Below are 16,112 nucleotides of genomic sequence, written 5' to 3'. Positions count from 1 at the left end.
GCAGGAGGATCACTTGCGCCTAGAAGGTCGAGGCTGTGGTGAGCTAGGATCATGCCATCACACTCTAGCCCAAGCAACAGAGCAACAGCCTGTCTCAATAAATAAATAAATAGGCATAAAACTATACACATACATTGTACTAATGCCAGTTTTGTGGTTTTAATGTTACACTATAGTTATTGAAGAACTGGGGGAAATTGGGTGAAGGATATATTCACAAGGCAACTTCCTGTGAATCTATAATTATTTAAAAATAAAAAGTAAAAAAGAAAATCCTAAGAACACATGGATGCCTTCTGCTAGCCTAAGGCTGGGTCTCTCTCTCTGTTGAAAAGAGGGACTGGCAAGCATTGATGTCAGACATCCTAACTCCACATCAACACTTTCTCTTTGACAAATCAGAAGGATAAAAAGAGAATTCTGAAAAGAATGCAGCTGTGTCACTCTGGGAGTCAAAGTCGTGAAACACGAAACCATCTCTCATGCCAGGAGCTTTATGTGCCCACTTGGCTAACACTATCCCTTGGTGTCGCCTCTGCTGCCTGTCTGGGATAGATAGCTTACAGCCCTGTTGTGTGGCGGAGAGGGCACCTGCTTATCCTAGGAACCACAGAGCTGCAGGGCATCAGCCCCCCTCTATTCAACACTGCTCACACTCCGGAACCACGACAGGCATCGTGCTCTGCCAAGCACCCCTGGTGGCTGGCACTGAACATCGTGAAATCAGGATGCACGGGTCTGGTCACAGTTCTAATTGCAAAGTCACCAGGTGGCCCTATGCAAGTCCATTCTGGGTTATGCCTTCTCCATCTGTAGAATGGGAGCCTATAACATTGGATCTCACATTCCCCAATGAAGAATCAAGAAAGAGCACTAAACCTCTGGAACTTGTGGGTCAAATGTCTGTGCATTTTTCTGGGGAGAAGGTCTAGGGCTGTGCTATCCAATTCAGAGCAACCAACCATCTCAGTTTACCTGGGACTAAGGGATTTCCTGGGACGTGGGACTGTCCGTGCTAAAACCAAGACAGTCCTGGACAAACCAGAACAGCTATTTACCCAAAGTATGGCAGCCGGAGGCTATAGAGCACTTGAAATGTGGCTAGTCCAAATTGAGATGGGCTGTAGGAGTAAAACACATAGCAGATGTTGAAAACTTAGTGTGGAAAAAAGAATGTAAACTATCTCATGAATTATTTTCATATTGGTTATATGTTGCAGTGATAATATTTTGGATATATTAGGTTAAATAAAATATGTTGTTAAAGTTTATTATTAGAATTTATTATTATTATTAAAATGAATTAGTTTCTTTAAAAATTGTTAATGTGACTACATAAAAAATTAAAAAATTACATCTATAGCTTACTGTATTCAGCAGAGTCCCAAAGGGATCTGGGACTATAGCCCTTCTTGATAGGCGGTCCCAAGGTCCCTTCCAAGTTGATGATGGCATATTTGTCTTTCTGGGTAGATGTCCAGACATTTCTTCATTGAAGGTCCTTGCATGCACCCACATCTGTGCATGGGGATCTCCACCCACTGTCCCTCTGCTTTCCTAATGGCTACCCTGCCCCCACCCTTCTGTTAAAAGGTACCCCTGAAAGCCCAGGACTTCCTTCCCTCTCTGCTCCATGTGATTTTCATTTGTCTAATTAAAGCTAATCTGATAAAGGCAGGAATTGCAGAGATGCGTAAAAGCTCCAGTGAGCACAGGTCACGTCCTGATCCAAAGAGGGGGTCTTTGTCTCCCCAGCCCCAGGCACGGACCAGCTAAGCAATGGGTCACCCAGGGGAGTGGGCAGAGGAGCCAAGACCAAGGAGAGGCTCTTCTTGGACAAGCTGGGCTTCTACCACCGTGCTGACCATTTGGAAAAACTGCCACAAAGAAGCCAAGGGAAGAGGCTAAAAAGATGAAAATACACTGAAAATCACAGGAGAAACACCCTGTGAAAAACTGAGTGGCTCACAGGGATAATTACAGGCTAGAATCCTGGCCTGCTGTCCCTTCTCCTTTCTCTTCTGGCCAGTGGCATCATCTGGAGAGAGAGGCCAGGGGTTACGACTGCTTCTCCAGGGAAACAGAGGAGGACTCAATATGGTAGAACGTTATCCTGTAACCATGGATACTGAGTTTTTCCATGGCCTTGGAATCTACCCAAATTCATCCCTGGAGTCAACTTCCAAAGCCTCCCCAGAAATACACTTCTTCAAGAGGTATTCTCTTGCAGCAGCCCCTTTGATCACAGAGGACACTCTGATACCCACCTACCAACTCACTCATCCAAAATGCTGGGCATTCAGAGATGAGCTTGATGAGCTGGAATGTTCAAGTTTTTCTTCAGCTCCTTAGTTAAAAATTCTCTACTTCCTCTTAGGTTCAGTGGGGAAAATGCTACCAGTTAATTAGTTAATTAGGCCAGAAGCATATACCAAAGAGTTGGTGTAAAACTGGCCCTCTGCTAGGAATTCTGATGGCGACAAGAGGAGAGAAAAGGGTCCCAGCCCTCCTGGAGGTCATACTCTCTTTGGAGAAGCCCAATTTGTACACAAGAACAACCAGAGAATAGGGCGGACATACTCAGTTGCCAACTGAGCAGGGCACAGCCAGGGCTCTCAGAGATGAGAATGGGGAAGAGCAAATGAGCTTCGGGTGTCAGAGCAGACATTTTGGAGAGGGTGGGCTTGAGCTAGCCTCATGAAATGAGAGCAAGGCAAATGGGAATAGGACTACAATGGGTAGCAGGCCAGGCCTGGGTTCTACTTGGAGTTCTTGCATCCACTATGGGAGCTTGGGCAACTCAACCCCATCCTTGGGCCTCACCTTCCTCATCTGTAAAATGAGGGTATTGACTAGGTTGACATCTTTACTGACCATGATGTTCTAGAATTTGAAGCGTCAGAGAGGAGCAGGTGAGAATCCCAGGTGGAAGAAGTGTTGTAGAGCTGATAAAAGTGAGAAAGCTCCCGGAAAGTGGGGGACTCGTAGCCAAACTTGTTGGGAATGGTTCCCCAAAGGCAGAGAAAATGACCTAGCTCTCATGCTCATTGCAGTCCATCCCAGGGCAAAAAACGCCCATGGCCTCACTGGGGTCTCAAACAAGTGGCTGCATTGTATGCACCCAGCTGAGGTGCAGGCCAGGGCGGGTGTCATGGGAACTGGCTCTCTGCTTTTGAGGAGAGAAGGGAGATCTGACCTCAGAGGCCTTGCCTGGTACCACTGTTCTTTGCTAACAGACTTTGGACCATTTCCCCAGAGCCCTCTCTGGCCTTATCTATCATCTTTCCAAGATGAACAGAACCCCAGGTCAGAGCTGACTGTGCAGCGCATATCGGGGAGAAATGAGCTGTGGATTCTACAGAAATGCTAAAGATGAGTTCTGCTACTTTGATTTCATCTGTATTGGAGCTCAGTCCAACTACAGCCCTTGTTACCCCAACTTGGATCAACCTATGAGAACCTTTCAGGAAGTTCACAGAAACAACCATGAGCTTCATTTCTTGCTTTGTTCTTCAACTGAACAATTAGGAAGTGGCTGTGGAAGACTGTTGTACTGTCGTGTGCTAAAAAATGTGCACACGGTGTGCGAGGGCAGCTTTTCCAATACTGGAAAATATTCCATGTGGACTTTATCTCAGACAGCCTTCAGAGAAATGTCTGGGGTGGTGTGTCTTCCTCTATCCCATCACCCTGCTTTATCTTCTTCATTGACTCATCACTATCGAAAATTATTTCCTATGCTGTACTTGTTTACCCTATGCCCACACCCCTCATACTGCTCTATCCCTGACCCTAGAGGAAGGCCAGACACTCAACAGGTGGTGAATAAATGTTTGTCAGATATGCAGATATGGATGTGCTGCTTGGGAATGCGACAATGTTAAACAGTGGTGTATGGAATGCAATCAGATGATTTGGGTTTGTATCAGCCCTCAGTCAGGGCCCTGAAGGAAACAGAACACATTCAGGCAGGTGAATCAAAGAGAGTTAAATAAAGTCAAATGAAAGTCTCTGGCCTATGCCCTCTTCTTTCCATTCCATAGCTCCATCCCACATCCTAAGGGGCTGTCCATGCACATGTGTAGCTACATAAAAGTTCAGTCCTGGGCTGTTTGAAAAGGCATAGTTGGTTTCCTGGGAAATGGAAAAGGGACAAAGAAGCACAGGGACTGGGGAGGAGGAGGATGATGACCACCTACACCTAAAGGGGCAAGGAGGAGGCAGTTACTGGAACACTGAAAGCAAGCTACATAGCAAAGGTAGCCTGGTAGATGTGGCCTTTGGTAGAGGAGCATGGCTGGGCCATGGTGACCTGGCAGGCAGGGTGCTGGAATAAATGCCCAGACCTCCTTCTCCTTCTCCCTCCCACTCTCTTCACAGTGCCCCCAATTGGCAGAATGCAGCCAGAAACCAGAGGGCAGGGGAGACTGATGATGGAGTTTACACAGCAGATGGGTAGCTGGGGAAGTCAGTCTTGGGGGTCTTCAGAGCAGGGTGGAGAAGGATGGAGAGGGACCCAGAAGAGCAAACAGAAAAAGTCCAGCATAGGCAGAGGAGGGGGCCATGTTGTGCTCCCATGGGTTCTCATTACAAACACAAAACTCTGGGCTAGAAATGACTGCACTTGTTTTAGCATCACTTACAGTTTCTGTAGGTCAAGAATCCAGGAAGGGCTCTGCAGGGCGGTTCTGGCTTGTGGCCTCTCATGCTGTTCCAGACAGATGGAGGCTGAAGCTGGAGTGGTGAGGGGTGGAAGAGTTGGCTGGGAGCTAGTCAAGTTTCTCTATGTCTTCTAGAAACTGCTGGACATCCTGTATGGTCTCTCCATGAGAGCCACATTGTATTTCCTCACTGCATAGTGGCCTCATTGTAGTAGAACATCTTACAGGAGGCTCAGGGCTCGAGCATGGATATTCAGTGAACCCAGAAGCAGCAGCCTCACCTTTTCTGATCTACCCTTAGAAGTCAGGTAGTGTCATTCTGCCATAGTCTAGTCATTAACCAGTCACTAAGGCTGGCCCAGACTCAAGAGGTGGGGGACCCCACCTCTTGATGAAAGGAATGCCGAAGAATTTGAAGACACGTTTTTAAAAGTCTGCAGGATGAACTATAACTGAACGTTATTAGGGTGTCAGACAAAGAAGTCCAAAACGGTGCTTGGGAAGACACAGGGACAGAATGGAAGCTTCCAACATTGTTAGGAAGTTGGATCTTTTGCATGTCTCCTTTTCAGGAGCTGAAGGACAGAGGATCAGAGAGGGAAAGTAGTGGTTCTAGGGTCACACAGGATACCTTGGCCTAGAAGAGCAGAACTCTGTCTTGAGAGATTCTATGCTCACCAGTCAATAAGGAGGGGAATGAGGAGACAGTCCTGACCAATAAGCCTCCAGAGCTGCTCACCCAGTGCTGGAGAATTGAGACCATTCAGCTAATTTCCTTCCACATTTACCTTCCAGACTCCTGCAGCCTCCCTCCCTAGAAGGAAGGGAGAAAGAAAGGCAATTTGGGACTATCAAAGAGAATGGCTTTCACTTTCAGGGAGCTGGCTGGGAAAGATTGCTTCCAGATGGCCTCTCCCGGGGCCCCTTCCAGCTTGGCTGGGTAGTGCATGGGACTAGTGGTTGGTCAGTGGGCCTGGAAAGCTGGGGGAGCTACTCCCTGGCCCCAAAAGCCTTTCCCCAGAGTTTCTGAGGCTGCCTGCTTCCTGACCAGATCTCTACTCACAGGTCCCCTCCCTTGGGGGCCTTCTCTCATTATCTGCACAGAGTCAGCACCACTGCTGCTGCAGCTTCCTCTAGGACCACCCTTAGAATGGGACACTTCTAGAACCTGACTCACAGGGCCCTGCTCTGTCCCACCTCTAGCTGCACCCAACTCATGCAATAAGAAGACCATGGGCTGAGGTGCTGTGCCCACCTGAAGAACACATCCTTTTTCTAGACCACACTCGGGGTCCTGAGGACTCTGGAATTCCCTGTCCAAACATTCTGAGCCTATTTTTAGGACTGGGGACCTCTTCCCCTGGCCTGTTCTCTAGGGACCAGCCATGCTGCTTGTGTGAGCACCCCTAGGCCCAAGGGTAGTCCAAGGGTGCTATTTGGCATATGGTGAGGTTGGGGAGAGAGATTGAGCTTTTATGTGGCTATGCATGTTCATGGGCAGCCCCTTAGAATGTGGGATGGAGCCATGGGGTGGAGAGAAGAAAGAATGGCCAAAGACTTTCATGGGCCTTTGATGGGCCCCACATACACCAGGAGTGTTCCTAGCTTTCTATCACATCATCCTGTTTTATTTCTTCCTAGTGATTTTTCACTCTGAAATGTGTTACTCCTTTTCTTTTTCCTTACCCTTCCTTCCCCCAGTAGAAATACACCCTCGGCAGGAGTGGAGGCCTTGAGTTGCACACCTGTTTCTGAATTAGAGTCCCTCTGTCTCCTTGGCAAGGGATGGGTAGTAGTTCTTGAGAATGTCTGTTAGTCTGTTCTCATACTGCTATAAAGAATACCACCTGAGACTGGATAATTATAAAGGAAAAAGGTTCAATTGCCTCACAGTTCCACAGGCTTAATAGGAAGCATGGCTAGGAGGCCTCAGGAAACTTACAGTCATGGCGGAAGGTGAAGGGAAAGCAGGCACCTTCATCACAAGGTGGCAGGAGAGAGTGTGTTAAAGAACAAGGAAGACTGTCCTCCCTGCCCGGTGCCTTGGCCTCCTGCTGGCTGCCTGCCACTCACTGCCCCTTCCAGCCTGGACTTTCCATTCCTCTACCAAGACCGTTCCTCCAGCAATGACCCCTAACTGGCATGTGAAGAAACAGCATTCAAATTAGCCCTCTGCACTGAATGGGCCTTATTTATCCATTTAAAAAGTACATAATGTATTTTCACTCAGAGTCAGATGAACAGAATGGATAAGAAGAGGGAAATGGTGCAGAAGAGGATGAAGCAGTGAGAAAAATGAAATCAGCTCATATTTATGGAATCCTATGTATAAGGGTTGTAGTTGCTTTTCAATCCCATGAATCAGGTAATATTAATATTCCCATTTTACAGATAAGAAAGCTGAGGCACAAAGGGGTTGTGGAACTAGTAGGCAGAAGAGCCAGGATTTGCACTCAAGAGAAGCAGGAGAGGCAAGGCCAGGGCACCCCTTCCTGTGGTGGGGTACAGAGAGGCGCTGGGGGAATTTTGCTAAATGAATGGAAGGAATGAGCTTTGTCCCTGCCCTTGAGGGAAAGGTGACGTTTAATCAGACTGACAGGACCCTCCAGGATGAAGCATTGCAACACAGGAGAGGCATGCAGTTGAGGGAGCCAGTCTGTATAGGGCCCAGGGTTCCCTGACTCCGCCGTGTCACTGTGCCTGGTGTCAAGGGCTGGGATGGGTCTTTTGTCTTTGGTTTCCACATACCCCTAACCCCGTAATGTTCTGCCTAGCTTGATGCAGAATAGGTGCTCACTCAACATCTGCTGTCCTGTGATGGGGCTAGCACCTATCATGGGGACAGGCTCTCCAGGGTGGGGCCAGCACAGGGATCCACTGAGACCTCAGTGCTGTCTGGCAGACTGCCCTCCCTGCCCTGTGCCCTGGCCTCCTGCTGGCCTGCTCGCCACCCACTGCCCCTTCCAGCCTGGACCTTCCATTCCTCCACCAAGATGTCCCAACAATGCATTCTCTCTTCTGCGCCAAGTGGGGTTGGGGGAATATGAGGTGGGACTGATAATCCAGCTGAGAAAATTGGCTGGATTTCTCGGTAATGGGCATATTCCTGCCTCTGAGCCTTTCTTGTCTCATGTGTCCTCTTCAAAACCTCATCTCAGGTGCCAGCTTTCGGATGGCTTCTCCAGCCCTACCCTGGTCATCCAGGAGCTGGAAGCAGAGGTGAGGGAAGGGGCCCAGTGGGAAAAACAGAACAAAGGAAAAGCTGCAGGTCCCTCCTCTCTTCCACAACCACATCACCTAACTCATTCTATTGAGCCATTGTTTTTTGCTAGATAGTTTTGTTTTTTAGTTGTGGTAAAATATACATAACATTTACCATTTTATACCATTTTAATTGTACAGCTCAGTAGTGTTAAGTATATTCCCATTGTTGTGAATCACATCTCCAGAACTTTTTCATCTTGCAAATCTGAAACTCTGTGCCCATTAGACAGCTCATTTCCCTTTCCCCCCAGCCCCTGGCAACCCCATTCTACTTTCCATCTCCAGGAATTTACTGCTCTAGGTGCCTTGCATAAGTGGAATCATATAGTGATTGTCTTTTTGTGACTGGCTTATTTCATTTAGCATAATGTCCTTAAGGTTCATTCATCCATGTCACAGCATGTATCAGAATGTCTTTTCAAGGCTGAATAGTATTCTGTTGTATGGAGAGACCACATTTTGCTTATCCACTCACCTTCCAATGAACACATGGGTTGCTTCTACCTGCTGGCTATTGTGAATAATGCTGCTAGAACTTGGCTTCTTAGAGCATCAAGACTGCTACTCATTTAGAACCAGGGGATCTACGTACTTTTCTAAGAGCATTATTGTCTCCATTTCACAATAGAAGAGAAAGGGCTCCAAAAGTTTATGTCCCTGCCCCAGATCCCACAGCCAGTAAGTGTCAGGACCTGGCTTTGGATTTATATCTGCACCAAACCTCACATTTAGCCCCTGCTTTCTAATCCCTCCTTCCCTGAGGGTGTTTGTTTTTATCTCTTATTCTGCTAGGAGCTGTACCAGGTGCATGTGCCCCTTCTGAGGCTAGGAACCAGAACTTACATAGGATCATACAGCATAGTGGCTAAGGATCAAAGACTCTGAATCCAGACTGCCCAAGTTCGAAGTTGGCTCCTTGAGTTTATCAGCTGTGTGACATTTGCCAAATGATGTAACCTCTCTGTGCCATGGTGGATTAGTGATGTCTGCTATGGGCTCAGGCTAGGGGACATATGCCTCCTATCTGCCTCTCTGGACAAAATGCAAAACTTGCCTGAAACCCTGCCCCACACCCAGGCTCTTTCCAGATTCTTGGTCTTGGAAGTAACAACGTTTCCTACAGAACTACAAGAGCAGAGAGGCCACCTCTGAAGACTGGGTTTGTGGCATGACTTGCCCTGGGGGAATTTGGTTTTCATAAGAGTGGGAGAGCCTTTCCTGGCTGATAGTCTGTTTTCCAGGAGGCAGCAGGGTTGAGTCCCCTGCCGTGTTGGCCATCAGGCCCCAGGTGGAGGAGATTAGAGTATATGAGGGCCTCCTCCCCAAGCTGTCCTCCCACACCCTGTGTCTTCCTGTCCCTTGAGCTGTTGTTTATTGTCCAGAACCTGGTCACACTCATTTTCTTCCTTCCTTCCTTTCTTTCTTTCTTTCTTTCTTTCTTTCTTTCTTTCTTCTTTCTTTCTTTCTTTTTCTTTATTTTTCTTTCTTTCTCTCTTTCCTTTCTTTCTTTCTCTTTCTTTCTCTTTCATTCTTTCTTTCTCTTTCTTTTCTTTCTTTCTTTCTTTCTTTTCTTTTCTTCTTTCTTCTTTCTCTCTCTCTCTCTCTTTCTCCTTCCTTCCTTCCTTCCTTCTTGCTTACTCACAAGAGCCTCACTCTGCTGTCCAAACTGGAGTGCTGTGGCACAATCTCGGTTCACTGCACCCTTGACTTCTCAGGCTTAGACTCAGCCTCCCAAGTAGCTGGGACCACAGGTGGGTGTCACCATGCCTGACACATTTTTTTGTATTTTTTTGTAGAGATGGGGTTTCTCCATGTTGCCCATACTAGTCCCGAACTCCTGGCCTCAAGCAATCTGCCCATCTCTGCCTCCCAAAATGCTGCGATTACAGGCTTGAGCCCGGCCCTGGCCACATTTCGAATGTATTTACAAGGTGCCTACTGGCTCCTTCTTCCGCAGGGTTTCTGAGGCCTGTAGTTCTCCCTGCTTCTCCTCCTGGCCCTCGCATCTTGTTAAAGCAAGTCTTCATCCAAGATCCTGGGAGAAGCCACATAGGCGCTCTGCTTGCTCTTGCCCCGAACAGAACTTCTGCTGAACCCAGGGCATTGGTGTGGACAGGGTAGATGGGTTTGCAGGCTGCAGGGCAGTGGGGTTGGGTGTGGCATGGGGCAAATGTGGGAGGATGACATCAGCACCACTTGGGGTGACAGGAAGAAAGCAGTGCGTGTCACACAGGGTGATGGTGTGGGTGTGGGCTGTAGACAGGTGACTTCAGGGAATGTGGCTGGTGAACATGTGAGGAGGTGGGACTGGAGCAGTTGTGTGTGTGTGGTGGGGGGCAATAGTGTGAGTGTCCTCATATGAGTGACTGACAAAGTAGGCAGGTGGTAATTCCAGTGGGTGACTATCTCGGCAGCACTGCGATGGGTGGGGAGCCAGAATGCGTGAGAGGATGCCGGTGGCAGGAGCCAAGACACCTCTGAGCTTGCCTCCTGGGGACGTCCTTCACGCTGGAAAGAAAGAACGAATGTGTTTTCTCTGCCTGTTGAAAATGATTCCGAGCGAAGGGCCGCGCCTCCTGGCCGGTGCAAGCCTGACTCCGCTGTGTCAGAAGATGATCTTTCACAGATGCTGAAAAGTTAGGAAGTGTAATTACGGGGAAATTGCGCTCAGGCAAACGAGTACAAGCCAAGGGCTGCCAGGCCCCATTCCTCACCTGAACGCCCTGATTGTGGCCGACAGCCCCACATCTGTATGTGCTTTGCAGCCAGAAGAGGAAAGAGAGGGGAAGCAGGAACGGGGCGGGGAGGGGAGGGATAGGGAGGGGACCTGGAGCCACCCCTGCCAACGGCTCCCTTGCTTCCTCAGGGAGGAGCTGAGGGAAGGCCGAGGCCTGGGGCACATTCCTGGGTTCCGAGGGCCTTCTGGGGTGCCCTCATTCCTGGGGGCGATGGGGAGGAGGAGCTGGGGAAGAGAAGTAGAGCTGAGGCCACTTCTATTCTATCCTCTTCACTTTACTGGTGGGGAAACTGAGGCTGCAGATGGCCAAGGAGCACACAGTGAGTTAACAGTGCAGGCAGGATAAGATCCTCCACCTTCTGAACAGCAGGGGCTCTTGCCAGAACCCCTGAGGGGCAGGGTGGGAGGGGCAAATAAGGAACAGACCTGGGGAGCAGCAGGGTGCCCCTGCCTCCCAGTCAGCATCTGTTACCAGCCTTTGGGGTAGCTCTGCCCACTGGGCAGCCTTGGCATTCCTTAAATTCCTGGCTCTCATCCTCCCACCGGGGCTCCTGCCCCATGGCCCCTCTCTGCTGGGGCAACTGGGACTCCTCTCAGCAGACGGACCTGCAGCTCCTCCTTTGCTCTGTTTCTTCCCACTGGGCCCCTTCCCTCGCCTCGCCTCTCGTTTCAGTTCCTGGGATAGCCCAGAGTTTGGAGCCTCCTGCTCTTGTTCAAACCCTCCTGGGCCAACTCAAGGGCACCCTGATGCCCTCTGCTCCCCACAGGATGGGCACTCCCTCCCTTCCACTCCTTGGCCCTCTCCTGGACTATGGAAACAATTCTTTTCATTGGGCATAAGTTTGCTCCCCATCTCCATGCTTCTGGTAGCAAGCTGCCCTGCCCCTGAGCCTCAGAGGAGGTACAGGCAGGCCCAGGCTGGATAATTATCCCAACGTCCTCCTGGCCCCAGAAATTGGGTCAGGGAAGGACATGTGACTCCACAGGGCCAATCAGAGTTCTTCCCTGAGAGGGACACTGGGAGCAGGAAGCTGGCTTCAGTCCCTCTGCAGCTGATAGACTGGGAAGCCAGAGGTTGGAATCCAGACTTTTCTTTATCCTGTAAAGTAGCCCACCTGCAGAAGGTAAGAGTGAGGCATGCAAAGAGTTAGAGGTGGGGGCAGGGCATGAAGAAATGATTGATTGTTAGCATTTTTGAATTCTGGATTTAGTCCTGTCTTCATCCCCATACCTCCCAGTTGTATTAGCTAATTTTTATTTTATTCCATTCTCATTCTATTCTATTCTATTCTATTCTATTCTATTCTACACTCAGTGCATTCAACTGGGTTTCCATCACTTGCAATCAAGAGACCTGATGAATGCAGCTGTCACAGAGCTGGAGCTTGGGTGTCCTGGGAAGTGTTGATGGGTAAGTTGGCAGGACCGAGGTAGGACCAGTGCCAGAGAGGATGATGGTCCTCTCTTAGCTGAGTGGGGCTTGGTAAAGGGCAGTCTGGCACGGTAGAAATTTGCCAAGGAATAACTATGCACAAAAGAATTAAACAATAAAACCCCAACACAGAAGCAAATGTACAGCTTTTAGTTCCAGCTGCAGCCGTTGAAGGAATGCATGTCCAGAGGAGAGAAAAGCACACACATCCCCAGGGGGAAAGGCCGTCTGAGGGAAGGCGGGGTTCCAGGCAATACTCAACCTAGAGGACGCACCTGGGGATGAGGCATAGGAGAGGAACTGGAGCAGGAGAAGCAGGACAAAACGGGCATGGAGTGTGGGCTCCACTGTCACCAAGAGTCACTAAGGGGGAAGCATCAGTGCACAGCCTGGTGATGCCACTAGTAATTGACATTTAGTAGCCCAAAACTCAGTGGCCCATTTTATTTTACTCCAGGTCCAAGTATCGTGCCCTTTTGATACACCTGGCTTTTCCAAGAAGTTTTCTGCCTGGAATGCTGGCTGGGAAAGGGCAGGGAAACCCTTGCACAGCCAGCTCAAGCTGAGTGCCTAGAAGTGATGTAAATGTTGGTGGTTTTGTCTAGTTTGGTGTCTTGCCTTAGCCACACCTGAAGTCATTCTCATAACTCAACAACTTTGCTTCAGACACAGCCAGTGAAGAGGGGAAAGGAGAGTGTTTGCAAAGCACCTAGAATGTACCAGGCAAAGTTACATACCTTTACTTCTTTTCATTTACCTTACATCTGTGATCTCATTTAATCCTACAATGACCCCATGGGGGATATGTTATAATTCCTACTTCATAGGTGAGAAAACTGAGGCTCAGGAAGATTAAGCAACTTGCTTAAGGTCTCTGAGCTAGAATGGGGCAGAGTGGGAACTCCAACCCAAATGTGTGTGTTTCTAAACTCTCACCTTTCTCCAATGCCTTGCTTCCTCTGGAGAACTAAACCCTCCCTTGGAAGGACATGATGGAAACTCAACAGCCAACTTGACAGTCAGGAACTGCATAGTCTCCTGTGAATAATTTATGATTACATGCGTGATGAGACTCTGGGTAAGCCCTAATCCCCGCTCACTAGGGTGCAATGTCCTTGGCAGGTCCTGGCTCCATCTTTTAGCAAACATTGTTCCAGAGAGCTAGAGCCCACACCTAACAAGAAATGGCCAACTTCAGCCTCTCAGAATCCGGGATCTCCAGGGGAAGGAGGGGCTGCCGCAGCACCTGCCCTCCATCTGTGGTGTCTCCCTCACATGCGCTGCTTCGGGCTTCCTCCTGCCCGGTTCTGGCTGGGCAGTGATAATGATGGCGCTGTGCTCCGCTCAGGCCTCCTCTGGAGTGCTCATGGTGACTCCCTTCCCTGCACAGAAACGTCAGGCTGTGCCTGGTGCAAGGCTTGCCTTTCTACCATCTTCAGTCTGTAGAAATCCTATTCCTCTCCAAGGCATAGGGCCAGTCCCATCTCCCTCACAAAGCGCCTCCTTATGCCTTAACCAGATGTGATTTTTTTTTTAAACCCCTTTCCCCAGAATCACATCTTGTGATTGACTTGAAGGTTAGCTCCAATACCAGCTCCTATGAACACATCCACCCTCCAAGAAGACTTCACCTCTCTCTCTCCAGGCCTGCAATATGCAGTTCCTAGAATGTGACTGGGATGAGCTGTGAAAGTGTCAATTTTTTCTACCGGGGCACCAGGACTCAGGACACCTTGACTTTGCCTAATCAGTGACCTCCCAGGACTGAGATGACACTCAACTCGTGTTTTCCAGAATGATGGTTGATGCCTTGTCTGTGTCTCTTCTCTGAATTTATCTAACATGCCTGGGATTAGAGTCATGGAAGTAGTTCCAGGAATACGATCAAGCCCAGGGCTCCTTGTACCCCTCTGCCCCAGGCACCAGGGACTTCCATGTCCTCTCCAGCATCGTTGCTGTTGAAACTCCTCCAACACCAAGCAGTTCAACCTTGGGTAAATAATCTCTCTTCTCTGAGCCTTAATTTCCTCCACAATAGGATGAATAAGTTGGGCAAAATCATCTCTAAAATCTCTCTTAGCCTAAAAATCCTCCCAGCAGTTTCTCACAAAAGCAAACCAATTAATAATGGTGAACAAATTCTCGAATAGTGGAAGCCGAAGCACTGAAACAGGCAATTAAAGCAGAAAGGATCGACTGGGTTGACGAGGATGTTGACAATGATGATAATATTTATCACGATCATTTATTGCGTTGCCATGTTAGGCACTTTGTATATACTTTCTTGGATCTTCCCAATAAACCTTTAAGGGGAGAGTAAAACCCATTTTATAGATGAGGAAACTGAGGTTCAGAGAGCTGATGTGATTTTTCTCATTGTCCTACCAGCAAGTGGCTAAGAACCTAGAGCTGGACCCCCTGGGTCCCCTCTGGTACTCTTCTGGAACATTCCAGGCAGGCCCAAGTGGCCAGAGCAGGCCCCGCCTGCCTCCCCCCTGCCCTCTGCGGCTGTTTTGCATCCTGCCAGATTCCTGAGGTGTCAGGCCTCATTACAGCCCCGTGCCCCAGTGAGCGTGGAGAGGCAGTTGACAGGTATACAATCTGACCACGGCTCCCTTCAAATCATCAAGTTGTCTTCAGGCAGGAACATGCCGGGAAGCCAGGCAGAGGCCCCTGGCTTGGCTGCATAATCTGATGCACATTAAAAACATCTTTCGGATGCCTTTTCTTGTTGCACGCTCATTCTCACTCTCTGTTTTGTTTTGATTTTTGTCCTCCATCCAACAAAAGCTGATGAAGTACTCAACTCTCTAGGCTGTCTGGTCCAAGCAGGGTCTCACCAACCGGACAGGTATTCAGGGACTACTGACCTTCTCCGTGTTTGGCTGGCATCTGGGTGACAGTGCCTGTGGCACAGGGCCACATCCTAGCAAGGCTGGACAAGAACCCATACTCTGCCTCCCTGTCCAATTCCAGGGAGTGAGTTCAAATTTACCACGACTCTCAACGGAGAGCCTGGACTAATAATAATCATTGCTGGCATTGACTGAATGCTTGATTTGGGGGCTGAACCCCTTTTCATGTTTGGGGAATTCTCCATCCCAGGATGAGAGTAGGGAGAGAAGAGTCAGCTTTCCACCAAGAAGCGAAGAAAGCCAGATCCTTGCTCTCCTTGCAACCAGGAAGTGGACATGTGACCAGAGCCAGCTAATCCGATGCTCCTGTCCAAAACTGGACTCCGGCCAGAAGCCATGGAAAGTGTCGCTCCACAGCTGCAAGTGTCCTAGAGTGGCTGGGCCACAAGTGGTAGCAACAGGAGTAGGGTGCCTTGGGCTGCAGGTGGTAAACAGGAAGCCTCATCTGCGGGTTCCATAGCATGGCTTGGATTGTGATTCTGGCCATCGGCTTCTCGCTTGTTCTGGCTTTGTCTGACCCTGGATTTCCAGCCTTCCTAGAGACGATGAGCTGTTACCTTCCTGCTTAAAGCAGCCAAAGGCTACTTTCGTTGTTAATAACTAAGACCTCTGGCTAGAACCCCTGTGGTCGCTTGTTTAATTCTCATATCAATCCTTCAGGTAGCTATTAGCCTCATGTTACAGACGAAGAAATTGAAGCACAGAGGGATTGAGTAATAGGAGGTCACACAGTAAAAAATGGCAGGGACATGGATTCAAACCCCAGTCTGTGGACTTCAGAGCCTGGGCTCTCAACTACTTCAAGAAAGAGCTTTGGCCGGATGTGGCGGCTCATGCCTATAATCCCAGCTACTCAGAAGGCTGGGGCAGGAGGATCACTTGAGCCCACAAGTTCCAGACTGCAGTGAGCCGTGATGTAGCCACTGTGCTCCAGCCTGAGGGAAAGAGCAAGACCCTGTCTCAAAAAAAAAAAAAAAAAAAAAAAAAAGCTTACAGTAGACTGGATAATGGCCCTCCAAAGATGCTGATGTTCTAATTCCCAGAACCTGTGAATATGTTGCCTTATATGGCAAAGGGGAATTTGCAGATGTGATTAAGTTAAG

The 16,112-nt window shown here is 49.0% G+C and overlaps 1 long non-coding RNA gene across 2 annotated transcripts; it reads left to right on the top strand.

Annotated features, from left to right (window-relative positions):
- Positions 1–11,526: 11,526 nt before the first annotated feature.
- Positions 11,527–15,861, top strand: LOC117080507. 2 transcript variants are annotated; one of them, XR_004435878.1, is made up of 4 exons: positions 11,527–11,786; positions 11,978–12,073; positions 13,060–13,172; positions 14,885–15,861. It is a non-coding gene; the product is annotated as an uncharacterized LOC117080507 (long non-coding RNA). The 2 variants fall into 2 exon arrangements; XR_004435877.1 differs by lacking the exon at positions 14,885–15,861 and adding an exon at positions 13,646–14,348.
- The last annotated feature ends 251 nt before the right edge of the window (positions 15,862–16,112 follow it).

Source organism: Trachypithecus francoisi, unplaced genomic scaffold (genome assembly GCF_009764315.1).
Source record: "Trachypithecus francoisi isolate TF-2019V2 unplaced genomic scaffold, Tfra_2.0 Lachesis_group8, whole genome shotgun sequence".
Classification (NCBI taxonomy): Eukaryota; Metazoa; Chordata; class Mammalia; order Primates; family Cercopithecidae; genus Trachypithecus; species Trachypithecus francoisi.
This window is presented reverse-complemented; position numbering and strand designations above follow the sequence as displayed.